Genomic DNA, 10964 nt, shown 5'->3' with positions numbered 1-10964 from the left:
ACACTGCGCCCTGAGGCTGGAGCCTCTCCAGCCTATGCCTCGGCCCGGCCCTGCATCATACACACCTTGTTTAACAGACTTCATGTGCATATCTGGCAATCATCTGCAGATCTGAAAATCCATCCTGGTGGATCTGATCTGCAGATGATTGTCTGTTAAACTAGGTGTGTATGAGGATCTGCAGATATCATAGACTATGAATGCATTTTGCAGGAACAGATCTTTTGCAGATAATGATCTTTTGAGTGTGTACAGGCATCTTTGTGTGCAGCATCTTGCAAAGATTTTATCTGATGGGGAGTGCCGCTCCATAGAATAGACTGTGTAGAGTATGGCTCTCATACTACATGGAAGGGGGTAACATTGGTCTGTGATCTTGCCTTTTCCAAATACTTTTATCTCAAGTGTGTATGAAGCCCAAGGGTGAAGGTGGGTTTACCTACTCATCAAGCACATCATTGGGATAGATTATGTTAATTAATGGACATAAAACACTGCCATATGTAATGCAAGCTAAGCACCACTTCAATGCTGGGTACACACTATGAGATTTTATGGACAATTTACTGTCAGATGGATTATTTCCAACATGTTTGATTTGTTTTCAGATCGATTTCCGAGCATTTTCCGATCGATTTCCTGAAATCGATCGGAAAGCAAATCGAACATGTTGGAAATAATCCATCTGACAGTAAATCGACCATAAAATCTCATAGTGTGTACCCAGCATAAGACAATATATGAGAAGCAACGTTGACCACGGCATCCTGCCACCCTACATTGACATCTCTTCCCTGATGCTTGCCACAACCTTGTTTCCAACCCCAAACCTGCCACAACACATGGAACACCAACTGGAAGGAAAACAGTTGAAGGGCAATGTGTACCGGTACTGGTGTACAGTATTTGTTATATTTATTTTTTTAAAATGGATTAAGAACCAATGAAGTATTACATTTAAAAGTCTGTTTCCTGGAGCTCCACCTTGTGGTCCATCTGGCAATTGTAAGTAGAGCGGGATCTTTTTTTTTTTTTTTTCTTTTGCTGCTGCAATAAACATATATCTAACCTTACAGAAAGCAGGTGTTTATTGCTAAATGCAGGTCAGCCCTAAAAAATGACATATACTCTTCCATGTTCTTCAGCTCTGGAGAAACAGGCAATTAGGCCCATAATTTGCTGGCTTGTGTTCTGGCTATACATTCTGTAGCCCCAGCAGAGAGCCACGGACAGGATGTTACCATGAGGACTTGGCAGCGTGAAGGCCTTAAGGTGCGTACACACATGCGACTATAGTCGTTTGAAACGATCGTTCCCCGATCATTTCAAACGACGATCGTTTGAAAAAAAGCAGCAAATGACCATGAAGTCGAACGACGGACGAGCTAGATCGTTCAAAACGAACGATCTAGCTTGGCAGATTTTTCCCAACGACGATCGTTTGCAAAAGTAGTACATCGTTGGAAACGATCGTTCGTACTAGGCTTGACATGCGCATTTCACTATTTCTCCATGGAACTTTTCTTTTTAATGCGCAGGCGCAATAGGTGCTTTTACGTGATGTAACGTTCGTTCTAACGATGTGATCATTACACACCTTTTACAACTAACTTTACTTAGGTCGTTCTTTCGTCAATTAAAAGTTCGTTCGTCGTTGACAACGAACGATCGTTGTCGCATGTGTGTACGTAGCTTTAGGATGCTTTGCATGCAGTTCCATCATCTGACATATTCCAAAGACAGAGGCACACCCGTATCATAAAGTTTGAAGAAATGAGCGTGCCAAGACCCCTACCCCAGGAGGCGGATCAGCAAAAGGCAAAATCACGGGCAGAACCCCACGATTGGCGCTTTGCTGATTCACTGGCGATCTGAAAACAGCTGCTGCACAAATAATCCTGTAAGATTACTCACACTGCAGCGATTGCAGCAAATTTGCAATTTCCAGGTCTAAGGGCTGGTTTTCGCACCCAAAAGTGCGATTTTCAGTCCTTTTGCTTTTCTATACTTTATCTACAGTTGCAATCACTGCAAAAATACTACATGCAGCACTTTTTACAAAATCAGCTCACTCCAGTGTGAAATAACCCATAGGAATACATTATCCAAGTGCTTTTTGGAAGATTGCTGAGAAGCACACAGGGCTGTGGAGTCGCTACAAAAATCATCTAACTCCGACTTTTCAGTTTATGAAACCACCGACTGCCACTCCAGGTACACAAAATTGCTACTCCTCAACTCCAACTCCTTAGTCTAATTTTTACAAAGGCTATGGATTTGGTTCAAAATGGTTCATCCGACTCCAACTCCTCATTTTATTGAAACCACTGACTCCAAATCCAGGTACCCAAAATTGCTCCGACTCCACAGACCTGGAAGCACACAGTGCGTCACAGTCCTTGAGCTTAAAGGCCGGTTCAAAACGGATGTCTGTTCGGCGTGTCAGCGGAAAAAAATCAGAATCGGCGGTAAAGTTCCTGCAATCACCCCTATGAACTGGCTCTTAAAAAGAGACAGAGAGGATTCAAGTGGGCATTTTATTTACTTACCCGGGGCATCCTCCAGCCCCATAAGCATGGATGTGTCCTTCGCCGTCCTCCCAAAATCCTCCGTTCAGCCGCAATAAACCCCCGCTACTCGGCTCAGTCTGACTGAGTGACGTCAGCAGGGGTCTTCTGTGGTTGTGCAGAAGGCCTCCCACCCACCGCGCTAATTTCACTGAGCCAAATACCGGAGAAGATTGCGGCTTAACAGAGGAACTCGGGAGGACGGCGAGGGACACATCCATGCGTATGGGGCTTGAAGAAGCCCCGGGTAAGTAACATAAACGCCCACTTGAGTCATCTCTGAGTCTGTTTAAAAGAGGAGCCGTCAGCCATACTATCTCAGAAAAAACAACACATAAGTAGATAAATACTTACTCTACTTACATAACATGTATTGCACTGTTCACATTTTTATTTTAGTGACTTTTCTATAGTAAAAAAAGAGAAAATTCTTCTTAGGAGTCTTCATTTAACTGTGTCTATCTTTAAGCCAATCCTGATGTCATTTCCTCCCTTAGGGCCTGTTCAGACTATGCGCGTTCCTAGCTGTTTTCAGGGAACACGTACGGGTACCAAAAACGCATAGAAACGGCTCCTAATGCTTTTGAATGGGCTAGTTCACATGTATGCGTATGAGACGCATACGTTTCTTATCCGCATTGCTGCATGCAGTGCTGTGCGTCACGCATAGAAACGGACGCAATGAAAGTCTATGGACGCGTATCAAAAACGTTTTTAGCGTACGTTTCCCTCTGCGGTTCCCATAATTTTTTTTTTCCCCTGGGTCACGTGTGTGTGCAAAACGCATTAGAAAACGCATTAGAACGCAAGAAAAACTCATGCGTTTTTCAACTTGCGTTTCTTTGATTTTATACGCGTGCTTCATACGCTGACAGTCTGAACAGGCCCTTACTCTCCTCTGCCTGATTGTGTATGCATTGCCCGCCCTCCTACCCATCTTCAGGCATTTCCACTCAGTTCTGCAATAGAAAATGCATGGTCTCAGCATGAGAAATATTGGCCAATCAGAAAGGAACAGAGGTGTGGCAGGGGAAAACGGGGGAAAGAGGCTTCAGCCAATCAGGCTGCATTAGTTAACATGAACCAGAGATGAAAATAAACTAATGAGATAAACAATTGGATCTGTCCTACTCTTAAAAATGACTCTCTTAGATATCTTAAGGTTTTATTGTATGTATAAACATTTACAATGCAGATTTAATGTTCTATGGTCTCTGCTCAATTGCAGTGTCGAGTCACAGAGTGAAAATACATGTATCTTCTTCGACAGTGGGAGGGACAAGTACCTAACAAATTGCAAATTGTTAGTGAAACTAACATCCTCCAAGTGGTAGACAGGTCATGTGTATGCTCATTGTGTATTTGAATCCCATGAGTGGGGTGTGCACTTTTTTGCAGGTAAGCACTCATCTGTTTTTAAAGAGAACCCGAGGTGGGTTTGAAGAATATTATCTGCATACAGAGGCTGGATCTGCCTATACAGCCCAGCCTCTGTTGCTATCCCAAACCCCCCTGAGGTCCCCCTGCACTCTGCAATCCCTCATAAATCACAGACACGCTGCTGACAAACAGCTTGTCAGAGCTGGCTGTGTTTATCTCTATAGTGTCAGTCTGCTGCTCTTCCCGCCTCCTGCAGAACTCCAGTCCCCGCCTGCATCCCTTCCCTCCCTGCTGATTGGAGGGAAGGGATGGGGGCAGGGACCGGAGCTATGCAGGAGGCGGGGGAGCAGCTGAGACTGACACTACAGATGTAAATACAGCCTCACAGCACGGCTGTGATTTATGATGGATTGCAGAGTGCAGGGGGACCTTAGTGGGGTTTGGGATAGCAACAGAGGCTGGGCTATATAGGCAGATCCAGCCTCTGTATGCAGATAACATTCTTTAAACACACCTCGGGTTCTCTTTAAGTAGCGCTGTTCATTTCTTTGCTATGTTTGATTGATTTATTTCTGGTCAGCTGCTCCCACTTAATAGTTTTCCTTTGGTGTATATGCAGAGCCTCTGTTTGGGTTCAAGGTGCGTTTGCAGTTTCTGGGGGGGCTCAGCGCATCTCTGAGCTGGGGCCATTCAGAGGCGGCCTGGTGATGCGCTGATCCCACTTTTTTTGCGCAATTCTCAATTTTACTGGTAGCGCGCCCAGGCTATGCATATGCATAGGTAGAATTTAGTTAGTGTTAGGTCCCCTCCCATGGAGGAAAGACTTCTTCGACAGTGGGAGGGACAAGTACCTAACAAATTGCAAATTGTTAGTGAAACTAACATCCTCCAAGTGGTAGACAGGTCATGTGTATGCTGATTGTGTATTTGAATCCCATGAGTGGGGTGTGCACTTTTTTGCAGGTAAGCACTCATCTGTTTTTAAGTAGCGCTGTTCATTTCTTTGCTATGTTTGTTTGATTGATTTATTTCTGGTCAGCTGCTCCCACTTAATAGTTTTCCTTTGGTGTATATGCAGAGCCTCTGTTTGGGTTCAAGGTGCGTTTGCAGTTTCTGGGGGGGCTCAGCGCATCTCTGAGCTGGGGCCATTCAGAGGCGGCCTGGTGATGCGCTGATCCCACTTTTTTTGCGCAAAATACATGTATTATTGAACTTTTTATCTTTTTCTCTCACAGTACAAAGCCCAGGTATATGCTTAGCAGTGATGATCACTGGAGGCTGTTATGAGTAATCACGAGTGATTACTCGTGATGCAAATGAAGTTTAATTGGCGCAGGTGTGCGGCGGGGATACAAGGGGTTATTTACCCATAATTCCGCCCTTCGCTCCAAAGAGCTTGAAGGCGTCCAATTGGTCACGTTGCAAGCCTTACACCAGCACACTTCCTTCTTCCGGCCTGAAGGAGGAAGTGTTCCGGTGTGATTACTCGTAACAGCCTCCGGTGATCATCACTGCCGCTTAAAGCGTTTTATAGCTGTAATTTGTTATCAGTGAGCCGGAGTCCTGACTGGAGAAAAACTGTCAGCTCCATAGCTTATTATAAACGCTTTCAGACAGGGGAAAAAAAGACAAGGAGCAGAGCAGAAGTGTCTGTATGCTTGCCACTGTATATGCACATCTATTCCATCACGTCATATGTCATCTCTGGTACACTTTAAGTCTGAGAGCAGAGTAAAGAAGCAAAAAAAAAAAACAACTCAGCATGCCCTGCAACTTCCTTCGTGCGGCAATGTACCACATTAGTCAAGTAAACTGCAGAATGATCATTTATCAACAAGAAAAGTAATCGTGATTTTAACTTTTGGATTGCCTCGTTAGCATTCTTATTACTTGTTTACTGGATAAAATTAAAGAATTGATTTTATGGCCGACAGTTAAACATTAAGGAAACCAGAGTTGAAAAAAAAGTGTCCCCCTTTAACGTACCTAGGGCTTCTTCCAGCCCCTCGCTGTCCGACTGGCATGCATGTCATAAAGGCACCAGGAAATTTTGGTGCCAGGTAAAGCTGAAAAAAAAGCAGCTCACCCTGCTGTGGCAAATTTCCCAGAGATATTAATTACTATTCCTCCTCTGAAACAGTTTTCAGTAGAATAAGACATAATTCAACTTCCAGCTATTGCTGGCGGCTGAAATGACAATACTTTTGATGCACATGCACTGGCCTGGCAGCACACCTGCTTTATAGCACTTCAGTAGTCAGGAGCCTTCTGCACATGACCAGTATGTTAACTCTTGTAACTGTGCATGTGCAGAACGCTCCCGGCCATGGGAGGGCGATCAAGAAGACATGCAGCCAGTGCATGCGCAGTAGTATGCCACCTGGCTAAGTCACACACAGAAACAAACAAGTATGCTCCCAGCAGAGGGAGTCATTTAATCTATTTTTTGCATAGCAAACGGTTTGGATCCAAAGAGAGAACTCAATGCCAATTTTGTCCCATGAGTTATTGCTGCACCCTGACAGGAAGACAGTGCGCTGTCATTCTTTTGCTTACAATGATGGACATTAAATCTGTCAAGGGCCACATAAAATGGCAAGGAGAGCCGCATTCAGCCCACGGGCCTTGTGTTTGACACCTGTGCTGTAGTGGAATGGAGACCTTTATCACCTCCTTCGTGCCCTGCTTGCCCTGGCTAACGATGTGAAACACTCACCATTCTGCTGGTAGCAGAGAACATGTGATTGCGTGAATAACCACAAAAGGGAGTCATAAGAAGAAGTTAAAGAGCAATATTTTTATTTTTGGCAAAGAAACAAGTTATTTCTAACCCAAAACATGAATCTGGTTTGGTAACAATGATATGAGCCCTAGCAATTGGTCTAAAGTGTGATATGATATTTAATTGTATGTAAAAGGGGCACTGTACCATGTGGAATTCCCTTGTGGGAAATAATATGTGGGCACATTTTTTAAATAATAAAAGTAAATCCAGTGGCATTTTCACCAATTACATAATAGATCATCACAGGGATTGCAAGGAACTGGTTATTTTCCCATTAAAACTAAAAATCAAAATGCAGCAGGCGGGGTGAGTGAAAAAACAATGCCCTCAGCCTGTGTTCGTCAGGCAGATTGTGCACACATTTTCATCCACAGGCATGAACCGTCTCTGGCACATGTACAAATGTTAATATACAGGAAGTGAGGACACTTGAGAAATATGGCAGCTAGGAAAAATGTAGTCTATGTACTGTAAAATCCTGTTCTAGAGGAGAAAATACAAATACCTTAAAATGAACCCAAGGTGGCGGGGGGGGAGATACCTAGGTAGAGGGCAGCCTCTGGATAGACCAGCAGCTTCTTATGTTCTCCCTGACCCCACTGCTATCGCGCCTGGAGCCTCTGAAGATGTCTGATAAGAGCTAGTTTAATATGTTCTTGTGGTCATGCTCCCCCACCATGTACAAGCACGGCCGTACTATGCCTGCCTATGTTCATAAGTGGCCCCGTGCTACTGCTCAAGAGGGCGGTGTGGGGGTCCAGGTGGACATGGGAAGCCTCTGGAGAGTACAGAGACTTTCCTCTTCTTAGTTTAGAATCGAAGACATGCAGTGTTCAGGTACATTTTAAAGGGAAGGTTCACGGTGGGGGGGGGGGAAAAATAAAAATGCACATCCACTTACCTGGGGCTTCCTCCAGCCCGTGGGAGGCAGGACGTGCCCTCGCCGCCGCTCCGCAGGCTCCCGGTCTCCTCCGGTGGCGCACCCAACCTGGCCAGGCTGGCTGCCAGGTCGGGCTCTTCTGCGCTCCAAAATGCGCCTCACGTGGGCGCGCTGACGTCATCGGGCATCCTCCGGGCTGTACTGCGCAAACAGGCGGCGGCAAGAGCACGTCCTGCCTGCCACGGGCTGGAGGAAGCCCCAGGTAAGTGGATGTGCATTGTTACCCCCCAACTGCGAATCTTCCCTTTAAGCACTCAGTCACCCTATACCAGGGGTAAGGAACCTGTGGCTTGGAGGCATATGTGGCTCTTTTGATGGCTACATCTGGCTCACAGACAAATCAGTAGGGGTTGATTCACTAAGCTACACAGCTCAAGCAGCGCAGCTTAGTGTGGCAGCACAAGTAACATTTTCAAAGTAGGCACACTACTGCTGTAGCATGCACTACTAACTTACTCGCACTACCCAAAAACTAACAGCTGCTCCAATTGTCCCACCCTGGACCCTACCAGGTCCAGTGACTTTCTATGACGAGATCCTCTCACGTTCTTTGGCCCAATAGGCTGTCTGGCAATTGGGCCAAAGTGCGGGGATGTCGTCCTACAGAGTGAACTCCAAAGTCAGCTAGCTAATTGTACAAGCTGTTAGTCAGTATTTCTCCTGTCTGGCTTCCGGAGGAATTGCGGATGTTGCTGAAACCCAAGAGAAGCATAAAGACGTGTCATCTATACTCCTCACCATGGCAACAGGGACATGAGCCCCCTGCTGTGCATGTGCACTGTGCCATTTTGAAACATATTATATGGCTCTCACAGAAATACATTTTAAAATATTAGGCATTTATAGCTGTCTCAGCCAAAAAGGTTCCTGATCCCTGTACTATACAGTTAATGATGACCGACAGACTGCTTTTTTTTGGGGGGGGGGGTTGTATTAAAAACTGTGCCAGTAGACACCAAAGGAGTACAGTGCTTTACAATACAGGCCATCCAGCAGCATTTTACTGTCCGACATATACAGCCACATTCAGTGATACAAACCATCATGGCATGAACAGAGTTGTGATATGTTAATATACATGCCCCATCCATTGCAGCAGTTTCAGTTGTAAACACAAATCAGCTGTTTGATACATGATCCCTGATAGATTAAGAGACATTCATTTGATACATGCGTAAATGTTCATAGATGGGCATCTGTCCACATACAGTATTATGTGCAGTATTACAGTAGTACTGTAGGAACTCGTGTTCAAGAATAGCAGGTGGATGTGTGAATCATTTAGGGTCTGTCCAAACTTGCACGTTTGCTAGCAACACAGGTGGCTGCACGTTCTACAGAAATGCATGGCACCTGCTGTGCTGATCCCATTTAATTACACAGTGCTGATCCCATTCATGAGTGAAGACCTCAGACAGTGCTGTCTGATGACCTGACGGATCACACTAGCATGTTGAAATCAGAAAAACCGAGCATAAGTGGGGGCAGGGCCTAACCATTACACAGGGAGTATATAATAAAAGAAGCCTGACACAGCCCTGGAATGGGTGAAACATAGCTCCCAACTGCCCCTCTTTTTGAGCCCAGTCCCACTTCTTTTCATATGTTAATATGAGGGAAATGAACCAGGATAGAAAGGATCAGCGTGGTTTGAATTGTAAAATATCATATTTCTTTTATGAAATCTTTATGGTATGCATGACTGAAGGGGCGTGTGGCAGGGGGTGGCTTAAGTGCCCCTTATCTCAAAAAGTTGGGAGGTATGGGTGAAATGCTTTGGCACTGATGGTCATCCTGCTGGCAAACAAGTCCAGTCATCCATGCTATACAATGTGATGCTAAGGATGTGATTTTCTGGAGACACCTTGCCATACAGAACTTTCTCCATTGACATTTCTACATTACTTCCATTTACCAACAAGCAGCAAGAGTGTCCTGCTATGAGCTGTGAAGACAGTCTATTGATGACTTAGAAAGACACATCATTTGCCCTTGATAGCAGCATCTGTTGTCAGGCATGCTTTAAAGAGACTCAGGGATGACTCTTCCTGCTGTTTTTTGCTTACCCGGGGCTTCCTCCAGCCCCATAAGTACGGCTTATGATTATCTCTCGCCGTCCTCCCGTAGTCCTCCGTTCAGCCGCAGTCAACTCCCGGTACGCGGCTCAGTCTGACTGAGTGATGTCACCCGGGGCCTTCTGCGCTTGCATAAGGTCCGTGCATGCGCCGAAGGTCCGCTGCTGACGTCACTGAGCCGCTTACCGGGGAAGACTGCGGCTGAACGGAGGCGCTGAGGAGGACGGCGAGGGACACATCCATGCTTATGGGGCTGGAGGAAGCCCCAGGTAAGTAAAAAAAAACCAGCAAGAAGACTCAGCTCTTTAAGCTTAATGGACAACTGAAGTGAGTATACGGAGGCTGCCATATTTATTTATTTTCAAGCAATACCTGTTGCCTGGTTGTCCTGCTGATCCTCTGCCTCTAATGCTTTTAGCCATAGACCCCGAACAAGCATGCAGCAGATCACATGTTTCTGACATTATTGTCAGAACTGACAAGATTAGCTGCATGCTTGTTTCTGGTGTTATTCAGACACTACTGCAGCCAAATAGACCCGCAGGGCTGCCAGGCAACTGGTATAGTTTAAAAGGAAATAAATATGGCAGCCTCCATATTCCTTTCACTTCAGTTGCCCTTTAATCTATGCCCTAGCCAATTATACACTAATAGCAAGAAATCTTACACAATCCGCTACATTACCCAATCAAGAAAATACATTTTAAATATTTCATTATTTTGGTCCCTAAAAAACAATACATAAGACACAAAATAAAACCAACTTAAAGTGAGATCAAACTCCCCAAAGTAAAATTTCAGTACCTAATGTTAGGTACATAAAATATCATTTTAAATTATCCCCCACATTTAAAATATTGAATTGTTATCCTGGGAGCAGTACAACTATGTACAATTATACAAATTCTTGCCAGGCAGGAAAAGCCCTCTGCTCGGCTTCCACGCTGTGCTGCCCTACCTCCTCTAATACAGTTGAGCATCACCATGGCAACAGTTGAAACATCACTGTTGTCCAGATCAAACTGGGTGGATTTTATGTGTCCGTCTGGGGTCTTTATTTAGTTTAGGATATAATTATATTAGCAATGTGACCGGTCTCTATGACAAAGTGCTGGGCCACTGGTTGCTTTGTTGCAGTTATTAGTGACCATTCCATTGCAGGAAGCAGAATATCATTTGCAGTTGTGAAAATGAGTTTCTAGTTTATAAAGTCAATG

The sequence above is a fragment of the Hyperolius riggenbachi genome, chromosome 2 (genome assembly GCF_040937935.1).
Source record: "Hyperolius riggenbachi isolate aHypRig1 chromosome 2, aHypRig1.pri, whole genome shotgun sequence".
Classification (NCBI taxonomy): Eukaryota; Metazoa; Chordata; class Amphibia; order Anura; family Hyperoliidae; genus Hyperolius; species Hyperolius riggenbachi.
This window is presented reverse-complemented; position numbering follows the sequence as displayed.